Raw genomic sequence first — 12,675 nt, 5'->3', positions numbered from 1 at the left:
GAGAAACAAACGAAACAATAAATAAAGTTGTAATTTTTGGAAAATGAAGTTGTGGAAAACAATTATAATGTTATGAGAATAAAGTCAAAATATGAAGAGAAAAAGTTGCATTCTAAACAGAAAAAAGTGACAATTTACTAATGAAGTCAAAACACTATAACAATAAAGTCACAATATTACGAGAAAAAAATACAAAGATTGTTTAAAAAGAAAGTCAAAATATTTGGGGGAAAAAAAAAACCCCAGCAAAAACCAAAGTTGATACTAATAATAATAATACACTTTTTCACCTATAGATGTAGTACTGTCTTGAAATATATATAGCTTTTTAGCATATGTACATACTGTATGTTGCTTTACAAAATATCAAAGTGGCCCTTGCATCCTTTCAGTTTTACAGTATGTGGCCCTCGGTGGAAAAAGTTTGGACACCCCTGGTATATAACAATGGTTCTCAACTGGAGGGTTGCAGGTCTTTGTCTGAGGAAAAAAAACCCCAAAATAATCATTTTTTTATGCAGCGTGGTGTCATCTATTATTACTGCTCCTGAAGCACTCTGTAGTGCTAACCTAAACCTGACGTCACAGAAGACAGCATTACCTAATAGGGGTGTCACAAAATCTCATGTCACAAGATCTCACGAGATTAAAATGTGACAAGATTTCTCGTTCAAAAAAAAATGGTGTTGTGGGCACTAGGCCTTGGACTAGAATAAATAAATGAATTAATCACACAACAAATGAAAATGAACTCCATAGCTTTGCCGGCCTCAATACATTGCCATGTGCATGCATGTCTGTTTTCCTCATCTCCCGCCTCCAAACACACAGGAAGAGCATTCACTCTGTGCATTGCTTTCAGCACCTTGGCACGTTTGTTCCATAGAACAACAGCATGAAGGGAGTGAGCTCTTTTGTTAGTCATACAGTCTCTTTGTCTGGGTGGATGCAGGCATATTCATATATGTTTTCATTGTACTTTTCTTAAAATTAAAGTTAAAACATTATTTTGTATCGTATGTAAGTTATAATTCATGTGCTTTATTTGTGTATGTTCAGTTTTACAGTGCTTCAAAGCATGGAACTCAACTGGAGACTTAGCAAGGAGAGACCAAATGTCAGTGGCAACAGAATAGAAAACTTTTTTGTTGAAGTAATTTTGAGTTTGTGGAGTGTGGCGTGCGTGCAACTCGTGTGTGCTAAGTGTGCGTATGTTTCACTCACTGGGGACAGACCGTGTGTGGGTATCATACGAGGCTTGTAAAGCCCACTCACTTCGATTGCAAGATGGGCGTACTGGCTTCCTACGGCACCTACAGCTATCATGACCGAGAGAACCAGAGTGTACAGCGGGAAGAGCCGCCCGCCATGGCCGGGTAAGGTGCATTAATGTCGGATACGCTACGAGAGCAGCCGCTGTGTGTCCACGGAGGTCGGGATAATCAGAGTGTTGGCCGGGAGAAGCCGCCCGCCGCGGCTGGGCAAGGCTCGTGAATGTCAGATATGCTATGTAAGCAGCCGCCGTGCGTCCACAGGGGTCGGGAGGAGTCGCCCGCCGAGGGAGGAGCCGCTGCCGTGGTCGGGCAATGTACTTTTAAACTCTGTCTTGCCCTTGCAACCTGGCTGAAGAAAATAATTTGCATCCCACTTTTCTTCCTTTGGGGTGTCTCTTGCAATTTTCCCCACATAGGGGCACATACGTCGGGATGTAACTCCCCCTTAAGGGATGATGGTGGGTCCCGCGGGTAACAGGGGGTTTTCTTTTCTCTTCATTTGACCATGAAGGTCAAGCTTGTGCAAGCACTTTTGTGCATTGGAGGCAAGCAGTTCGCTCTCAGAGTTTTTTGCCCACTTCCAGATCTCATCATAAACTCCACACTGTCGCATCTTCATTACATTCTGCAACGGCAAAACTGCCAGCTAACAACTTTTGCTATCATGTGGTGTCCTTCTTCCCCTGCATCGTGGACGTCAATAACTTCTATTTTCAGAGGCCTACTCAGAAGCTGTCCAATTGCTGAGTGTTAGCGCGATGTCTGAACAGCATTTATGAAGCTTTGAGAACTGCACCAACTGACACGTCCTAATCAAAACTATTGACTGGCTTTAATAGTTATGTGACCTTGCAAAGAGAACCAGTGGTCAAAACCCCAAACCATTGCACACGCTCTACTGTTGTGTTGGTAGCTTTAGGGAGCATAAACACTATAAATACACATAATTAATACATTTTCTTGTTATTTTTATCTGACTTCAATGCATTGTTTTAACATTATAACGTGTGTGGGGGGGATTGTATTACTTTTAAAGTTCCTCTGTACATGCTAAATATCGTAGAATCCAATGTTTTCACTAGGGGTGTCAAATGATGAAAAGTTGAAATCAGATTAATCACAGTTTTCTAATTAATTAATCATGATTAATCACCATTTGCAACTATGTCTGAAATATTCCCCTTTTTGCTGTATTTTATTGAAAGAAAGATAAAAGACAGGACAGGATTATAATATATTTGTATGTATTAACAGCTCCAAATTAACAACAAATGTTAATCAAGCTAAAAGATACTTAAATGCAGCAGATAAGAATTTTGACTTCTTGTTTTTATTTGTCTTTCTGTTCATTTAGACCACACATAATAAAGACGTTGTTGTGATGTTCAGAGTGCATCTCGTGGTCTCCAGTGGCAATGAGGAAGTGTCGTTCCTCGTTCTGAGGCTGAACGGACTAGAGGCGTGACTAGAGATGTTTTTGTGAGTTGGAGGTACATATTGCATATGGTGTTGGAATTACACTGTTGTTGATGTGTTCAGGTCAGAATAAAGTTATAAAAGCGGAGCAGACTCTGTTTCTCTGTGCCGTCTGTCATCATAACAGAGAGGTGCGGCTTGCCATGATGCGTATCCGTTAATTACGTAAAAAAAATGTAACGTAATCAATGGAATAAATTAGTTACCGCTATTAACGCACTATTTTTGACAGCCCTAGTTTTCACATGTTGAAAAGTGGTCAGTGGCATTTATTTTCTCTATTGCAGATGCGGGTCTATTCTGGGGAGGCCTACATGTCTACAAATGCATTTTAAACTTTACTACATATAGATTTGTGTTTCAGGCAGAAGAGGCAGACTGGGCGGAAATAATCTAAGAGCATGTCGTTTCCCCAAAGATAAACATGAACGCACACAATATTGCCGAGCTAGCGCATGAATACTGAAATGCTAATGAGGCGGCACTGTATCTCCGCTGTGTCGCCACCATCTGCTGCTGGAATCTTACTGCTTTGAATGTCAGTCCACTTCACATAACTCCCCATGTATATTCTTAACACCCCTTACTGAGGCTGGTACTCCTGTGGGACGAAGTGTTCAAACTGGCTTGATTTGAGAGGTATTTTGTAGCTAGGCCTTCAGTGGGGACTTTAAGCGACCCAATCCACCTCTTAACACCATCACTATCGCATCACAATTACACAAACCATCAATAATATATAAAAACGCAATATAACAATACGTGGCATTACAGAATTGGGGATGAATACATTGATTCCTAAAGCAGAAACCCTTTTTCTTGGAATACATCATCTCTAACCAACTCAAAACCTATACAACATCATCTGGAGCCGTTCATAATTATCTAATAACATGACAAAAACATCAAAAATGAAATAAAATACATCACATTCACCACTAACTCGTAAGCGCGGGTCTGGAAGACTTCCAGTGAAGGTGGGAGTAAACCTCTTCCCGGACTCACATATGTATAAAATACATATACAAATACATGTACTTATTTGTTCATATAACGCACACAGAACGATAAGCACATCAATTAAGCGCAGCTCTGTTCATGTGATGTCGCGTTCAAGAGCAATGAGTACGTAACTCGTAGGCTTTCAGATATCAACAAGTCAGAGGACAGAAAAATGCCGACCTTACTGTACGCTTGCTAGCTGGCCCTGCTTTCTGAATCCATAATCTGATTGGTCAAATAAACAGCCCCATTGCTAATAATAGTGTTTAAGTGGCATCAGGCCAGCACTCCTAACTCTGAAGGCTCAAATCTGATTCGACAAAAAAAAAAAAACAAACATACACATGTACAGGTAGCAGTAGATGAAATGAATGCATAGCTACATAGCTTTCAAGTGGATGCAAACTGGGGCGATTTTCTGTGCTCCCTCTGCTCACCCGCATTTCCTTCCTGCTTTGGTGGCTGTCTTCAGGATGACAATTGAGGAAAGCTTCTTATTCTCCTTTGCCCGAGGCAGATTGTTTCTACAAAGGAGTCTGGAAGCATTTATCACGTGTATCTGCTGCGTACAGGGGGTTTACCGGTAAATAAAAGTGTCACTCAAGTAAGAGAATCAGAAATAAGGGAGGCGGTTTGGGAAAGAGCATGCCAACTTTGACTTTGGAAGGTCTTTGACTTACAAACATCTTGTATGCGACAGCTTTTGTCAGACAGAGTCGACTCGCCAGCCTACCGGACACCCCCGGGTCATCCCCGTCTTTAATAAGGTCCCAGTTGGCCACTGATCTCTCTTGTTCCCACTTAATGGGGATGTGGAGAAGAAATGACATGTGGGGAAAGGCCAGTAAAAGGGGCCTTATACTGGCCCCCGCCACAATCAATAGTCATTTGTCTTCCACCTTGCTTTCTCCAAAAGTAATTAATGAAAAGAAGCAAAGTATTTGGCTACTGACAGCTGACTGCCTGCTGGTTGATCACAGCCTGTCCACTTTGTCATGCCGACACTTAAAACCTCCATTTAGCATTTGGTATTGAACTGTAACTCACCAGTGGGCTAACAGAGATGTCAGTAATATTACATTCACAAAGACGCATTTTTCCATGCATAAATATGATGCTCCAATTTTTGGTGGGACTTTAACACCGTACTTGTTATTTGCTTATTCTATAGGAGAAAATCACAAGCTGGATTCTGTGAAACAAATCCTTAAACAAAAGCATTTTCCATTAATAAAACTGTCTTAGGTAAATACAAATGATAATGTAATTATTTCAAATATATATGTAATTATTAAAAAAATAAGTAATTAATTAATTAAGACATACATAATATATATAATTTTTGAAAAACGTATTTTAAAAATAATACATGTATTATTTCTTAATTGAATCCTATTTTTCCATTTGAAGACAGCAACAATGTGAGCTACAGAGTCAATATGCGGTAAACATGAACTCAATTCGAAGAACACTTGCAATGTGTGTGTCATGTGACCATACAGTACATCAGTTCAAAAGTTTTTCAACTCCTACTTAAACTAAAGCACTTCTCGTACGTGAAGAGGAGTGGAGCCACTGCGGTGAAAATAGCATATAATAAGAGCAAGCTCCTATAGAACATGGCAGAGTTGCTGCAGCATAACACACAGCAGGTAGAGAGGCAATGCTCGCCTTCCTGTGGAGCCTATTTCCAGCAGGGCAATCTGCACACAACCCTGCTGCCACAGACCACCCTCCCTGGTTAAAATACTATCTGCAATATAGACTTCATATAACACCATGGATTTCAGTAAGGTACTCTCTGGAGCTCACACTTCATGTCACGCAGGGTCTAGTTTTTGAAATATACATACCAGGAGTTTCACAAGCACACGTTGATGAGAACAGGTTGTTTCAGGCCGATTAGTTCATTTTCATCCAAGCAAATCTGTGTTTCATAACATATCACTTTTTGTTGCAGCAACTGCTCTCTCATTGCTCTCATTTGTTTACTTTTTAAATTAAAGCCTGATACAACTAAAGGTACCTTTGTTTGGACAAATATAAGAATGACAGCAAAAATAGCATAAGACTTAAATTGTTTGGCAGTACAATGCTATAACTATTCATGTAAGAACTTAAGTGATTTTGGTTGTTATCAAGAAAACCATGGAAGTTGCTAGATATCAGCTCTTAAATTCAACTCTTATGAGCTATATTTGCAAACAAACAAACAAATGTACCTTTAGTTGTACCAGGCATTACAATGGATCGATAAACTGAAGACACAAGGGTGGTCTAATCATGTTTTCCATGACTGAATATGATTAAAGTTCTTGAACCTCGCTATGAAATACCATCACATCCTCACTTTAGCCAGAAAGTTATCCCAGCACTTTATGAAAAAGCTAAAAGTGATGTCGTCAACTAGCTATCACATGTGTCTGCTATTTTACTTCATGTGCAACAGAGCTATTTAACTGTAACTGTCCATTACATTTCACCACAATGTTTTAACAATTGTTGAAATACAACTGTTTATTTTATTTTTTTTTTCTATAAAAAAACTCACTCTAATTTATTTGAAATATCACCCAAATGGGTCGCTTTTATTTATTTAAAAAAAAATGCAATTTTTGTAATGAATCATTTAAAGTCATTTTTTTCTGCCTTTTTGTACCAAAAATTAACCGAACCAAGAACTTCAACAAACTGAACTGAACCCAAAATATATTTTAGTGTACCGTTACACACCTAATAGACACTCTTTGTACTTTCCTTCTGGGATCTTCGTCCATCTTCCTTATTTGTAATACAATTTGAAAATCTTTTAACTCTTTCAATTCCAAAGACGTATTTGCAGTATAAGTTTTCATAATCCCGAACGCCCAATCCAACAACGTATTTATACGTCTTTTATATTTTTTTTCCCCGAGAGCCAAAAAGAGCTGATGATGCAACGCCGCACTAATGCATTAACATTTCAGAGCACTTTTAAGGCATAAAAACGGCCACAAGGGGGCAGAGGTGCATTTGATAAGAGCTCGGCAGGGATCATTCAATGGAAGAATCACACGTGACAGGAAGGAGGAAGTGAGGGAGCGTGGAGGACTGTAGCGTGCAGAAGGTTATACAATTCAGGGAAGTTTTAACGCATGCACACGTGCGCACATGCGTGCACACACATAGTTCAGTTCCAAATATAAAAAGTTTAAATTTGTGGTGTTATATTTTTAAATAGTTATTTGGATGTAAAACAACCCCTTTTTGTGTTGTTTATGTTGGTATTGTTGTTTAGATAGATATGTCACTTAAGCAAAAAATAGTTGTGTCAAAGAGTCAAAATTCAAGAACTGACTGACTTGAATTGGGATTGAATTGGGATTGTACTGGGATTGAATAAATTACATTGTGTGATCATTGACTACTTCGCTGGCAGAAATGCAATCCAAAGAAGGAAGAAAAAGTGGGGAGACGACCGCTGTACCATTCCATGAAGTTTGAAATATGAGTACTGTATGCGCTATACTGCTGTGATTGTGTCTTCAATGGCTGTTGAGATGTAAGCAATGAAAGGTGTACTTAAATTCGAACGACTGTCATTATGAACGCTTTGATAGAGTGAGACAAATGTGCCTTCAATTAGACGCAACAAAAGCCCCGCTGCAGCTGATTTATCTAACTTTCACAAGACAATGGGATGCAGTCTTGGGAGGAAATTCAACCCAAAGATTGAAGAGGGGGTTTGAGGTGGGAGTTGAGACGGTGAAAACTTCAGAGAACATCCGTCAGCCGTGCAGAACAATGAATCCAATCACTCTGCATTAATGAGCCAATGCTTAAAATAGTTCCTGCTGTGAGGTGAAGTCAGGGGAAATTATCTTTGCAGGGGGGAGCCTACTGATAAAAGTCTGGGCATAAATCATTTTGTGGGGTAGAAACAGCTAATCTTGTTTCCTTCAAAACTCCCCACCTGTTCTGACCACTGCTGAATAGCAATCCTGGGGGGCAGCTTTTCTTTTTGCTGACTGCTGAAACCGTGGTGTAGGTGCAAGGGTCTCAGAGGACCTAGCTAAAGATATATATATATACTGTATATATATATATATATATATAGTCCACTGTTGCAGCCGTCCTGTAATTTCATAGAGCATTAAAACATTACAGAAAACAGCTTAGCGCTAAACGTCCTTTGCCTTGTGTAAAAGGCACTGTAATAGATTTCCCTCTGCTGATTATCAGATAACCCCTTTTTGTCCCTAAAGTTAGTGCCATCTGTTTGACTTTGCTGCTTGCTCACCTAATCTGATAGTACCCATGATAATCAGTTGGGTATTTGTGTGCTGCATCCTGAATTTTAATAAACACTTAAAGGACCAGCAGAGATAAAGGTCTTCCAACTGGGGTCCAGCTGTAGTAATTCCTCCCGCATATATCACTTCCTCATTGATTGCAAACATATTTTTTGGGGCACATTTTATAACAGTTCACAATCTTAAGAATATGTGTGTATTATTATTATTATTAAAAGTGTGTGTTATCAACAGGTCAGCAACACAGTTAAAAAAGGTCCTCAAGGGCAGGAAATGGGTAAGGGGCAACAGATGCCCCAGGTCAAATCAGGCCCCATGGGAAACCAGCTAAACAGACCTGCCAACTAATACCGCAGGCCAACACCTGCTAACATATCATAGTTGCATAAATTCATTAAGCAGCAGTCCTAATAGCTTGCATACGCATGGTATGATGTCACCGGTTTGTGTTCCCTGGTTGTATGTCAGAATATTGAGTCCAACTTGTACTAAGGGATAGTATGTTCAGTTTCTTACATTCCGACAAGTTTTTCAGGCATATTAGATAGAGTTTTAGATAGACTTGATTGGTCTGAGAGGCATTTGTGACTGGTCAAAAACGTCATCTAATACACCAAAAAAACAATAACAATAGAACATATATTCGATAAGAACAAAAAATGAACCAATTCGAGCTCGAAGAGATCTGAATAGTATTAGTTTTTAATCATTAGTAATTATAATTAGTTTGATTGGTAATACAGTATCTGTGGGAATAATAAACATGCCTGAATTGACTTGTGAGACCCCCCAGTGCAGGATTCATAGCTGCAGCACTCTTTTCCCCCTCAAAGAAAGTGCCATCATAACACTTTCCATTTAAGTTACCATAAAAGTCTGTGAATGTGCTGGGTCGGGAATACCGAACCGTGAACAGGCCATCTACTGTATTAGTAATTCAGCTGCGGTTGAATTATCTATTTACAGGCGGTTCTCGTGTTTCGACGTCCATAAATTACTAATGCTGTAAAATACGTTGATGAAGGCCAACCTCATTTTTGTTGTTTTTCGGTTACGTTTTACCCTTTGTTCTGTCTTCCAAGCGTAAGGCAGACTTCTGATCGCAGTGTGTCTAAGAAAAGGAAAGTGAAGGAAAATGTTCACAAAGTGGTAAAATGCAGATCGAGACTGACTGCAAGATAGAAACGCAGTCAAGGAAAACGATGGTATCCTTGAACATGTGAAAGGATCTGGTTCTATGCAATCAGCAGTGATAACTCAGCAGCGTAGTGGTCTCATTACTGATACTTCCTCCTCCCAATAGGCTGGTCTCTCCCTTCATTGCAACGCCCTTACCAGGTATAATTTAGATATAAGTTCTGTCTTACACCAAACTGCCATCTTAAGAGCGGAACTCGTACATAACTCCTGTACAGTTGCAATATCGCGGTTCAATTATCGCTCCTTTGCTATATCGTTTTTTTTCATAAATTAATTAATTAATAAATGATCGCAGTTTCGTGGTAGACTACGGTCTGTTATTCATCAAATATATTGAAATACAACTGATGTGTAGTATTCTGGTCACTAGGGGGCAGTAATGACACAAAACATTGATGAGATTACATTACCTTAAAATTGCACAGCTAATGGCCGTCTTGAGTCCCTGCAGCATAAGAGTTGCGTAATGTGATGTAAAAAATGAATAATAGGAGTGTAAAGGTGACTCTAGGGGTGTTATTTCATGTCTACAGGGCTCTAATAATGTTAAAACCTGTATTTAGAAAGTCATAAACAGGTTTTCTATGCTCTAACTACAAAAATATTCCATTTATAACATTGAATCCTACATTGCGGGAATTAATTTATTGCGATCGGGTCTAGAACTAATTAACTGTTATAAACGAGGAACGACTGTAGAGTTGGGGACCTGTTTTAGATTCTCAAAGACATTTGACCTCCGTAAAACTTTTCATTTCTGACTCACCGACAGTTGTCTAGATATATCACCTACATTAGGAAGCTTAAATCCTATTTACACCCGCGGGACAATGGAGGTCACATGTCCTGCATACGTCAATTGTCTTGATGTGACAGTTGTTGAGGTGGTTACAGTCAAATGAGGTATGAACGAGGAAGACATGAAAGGACAGCACTGACTGATTAGTGTTGTCACAGACCACACTGAGTGATGCCTGCCCCACCCGACCTCCTTCACCCCTCTGTCAAAGCACCCGTCTTCTCTGTCTGGTAAATGCTCTCTTGAAGAGGCTGTCCTTTTGCTCTTTCGGTGCTGATAGACTGCTGAGTCACTAACTGAGAAGTTAGCTCACCTACAGTTTGTTGGGTCATGTCCTCTCATCATTTCTTACTGCACTTTTCTAATGTGGTCTTGCGTGGTGGGCAATCATGTATCTCAGTGGGTTTATGAGCTGGGAAATGGGGGGTCTCCATGTTTAGAGGGTTTTAGAAGCAACAAGGGTTTCTCCACCAAGTCATGTGTTGCTTGGCCCCGCCAATTTGCAGATTTTTGGTCAAAAAATGTTTTTAATCCGGCCTCAAAACTTGCAGCAAGGTGAACAAGAGTTAATATATGATCGTAGGCCGTTACTGAAATTACAACAGGAAAGCAGTGAGGGTTATGTAGACACTCATTGGAGAAAGGCTTTCTCTAGCTTGCTATCCTCTAGCGCTAGGCTACATCGTGCCTCAGATTCCATATACATTATCATTCATTAGTGGTGAGTACCGACACATTTTATACTTCATCAGTGGTTCTCAACTGGTTTGGCTGTGGGAACCACCATCACCGCTCAATGGCAAGAGGTGACCAAAATTGCATAATTATTTCAAATCAAACTTCTCAAATATCTTCTATTTAAAAGAAACAATTTGCAACACGTGAGCTGCAGCAGTGAGACGCGTTCTTCTCCAGCAGTTATCTGCAGCTGTGTGTTGGACGGACCCACTAGATGTCTTTCCCCTCCCGCTCAAGCTTGACAAAGTAGCCCATAAACATGGCACGCACTCCATGGCGGCGTAGCAAGTGAATAGCACAGACAAGAATGCAAGGTGCATTCACAGAAATCGGGTCATTACTTGTTTTTGGGTTTTTTTCTTGCCTAGGCATTGACCCACGACCCACCGAAAGCAGCTTCACGATTCATTTTTGCCTCCAGACCCACCAGTTGAGAATCCATTCTTTCAATGCTTTTAATAAATGTGGAACAATAGTCACTTTTATCGCAAATGTTGATCTGAAATGGGAGTAGAACGCCAACGTCAAGCTAGTAGGAGTGTTTGGGGGGCGGGAGTGAGCCGTGTCTCAAAAACAGACATTTTCATGGACGTATCAATTGCTAGTGTCTTTCTGCCATTCACTGGTGGTCTCAAATCAGTATGACTGCAGTATCACTCAATCCTAACATACCGAACATGTTCATAGATGTAGGTAGATGAAAGGGACGGGGACTCCTGCCAACACAGCTCTAATTCATGGTGCAACCTTATACTGTAACCTAACAGCAATAATGCAGTAATAATAATGCGAGCAAGAATAAACCAAATGAATAAAGCACCAATCACAGACGTACCTACAGTATTTACATACAGTAACTGGGATTCGTCTGAGCAGCCACCATTGCCTGCTCTTTGTGGGGCTGCAAATGGCCTTTTCTAATGCAGATAGAAATGTTTATTCTCTTTCTTCTTCTTAATAAACCGTTTCACCCAAAAAAACAAGCGACCCAAAAACCCAAGCATGTTTCCAGCAAAGGGTGGACAGCAAAATTATGTTTCACTGAAGTATGATCAAAGGTCGTGTGTCTGATCTGTCTGCTGTATTGGCAAAAGCACGGTGATCAACAACACACTGCCATGTTTTCATTAAATATATATATATATATATATATATATATATATATATATATATATATATATATATATATACTGTATATATATATATATATATATATATATATATATATATATATATATATACTGTATATATATATATATATATAAAACTATATAATGTATTGCCAAACAATGACCTAGAAAAACATGTTCATAGATGATCACTGTGTACTCCACTGGGCATTCTTTGGTTATTTATGATGCTTATGTGCAGCTGCACTCAATATTATTCAAACCTGATTTTAAAATTGACTTATTTGCAAAGTTTATAACCTTGCTGCCGCTTACAATAAACCAACAATTTAAATGACTTTGTCATTTTTTAAGTGCAACTGTATTTGTAGTGTTACATATTATTGGTGCACATTTCGATTCACTGTAATAGCTTTTCATGGAAAGCCTTCTTGACACACACACACTCACATAGCACAATCAGAGTTGCACAACACTCACATACAACTGATGGAAAAATACTGGGAGAAGAGGCAGACACACAAAAGATGCATTGTTCTCACTCCCTCACACAAGCTTAACTTTCACTTTCACACAAACTTAACTTTCACTCGAGGGGCGCGGCAACTGCTTTATATGCGCTGCACACCCATCATTCTGTGTTCTTTATCAATCTTCCTTGTCGATGCTAGAGTCCAGTGTGCTAACCAAGCATATTGCTGTCATTTTGTAATGCAATTTGAAAACCTTTCACATCATGTTCTACTTCTCTGGTAGCTATGAAA

At 39.5% G+C, this 12,675-nt stretch overlaps 1 protein-coding gene across 4 annotated transcripts in view; it reads right to left on the bottom strand.

Annotated features, from left to right (window-relative positions):
• epha6 (eph receptor A6) overlaps positions 1 to 12,675 on the bottom strand; it is a 245,183-nt gene that overhangs the window by 37,735 nt on the left and 194,773 nt on the right. The window lies entirely within an intron of this gene.

The sequence above is a fragment of the Dunckerocampus dactyliophorus genome, chromosome 9 (genome assembly GCF_027744805.1).
Source record: "Dunckerocampus dactyliophorus isolate RoL2022-P2 chromosome 9, RoL_Ddac_1.1, whole genome shotgun sequence".
Taxonomy (NCBI): domain Eukaryota; kingdom Metazoa; phylum Chordata; class Actinopteri; order Syngnathiformes; family Syngnathidae; genus Dunckerocampus; species Dunckerocampus dactyliophorus.
This window is presented reverse-complemented; position numbering and strand designations above follow the sequence as displayed.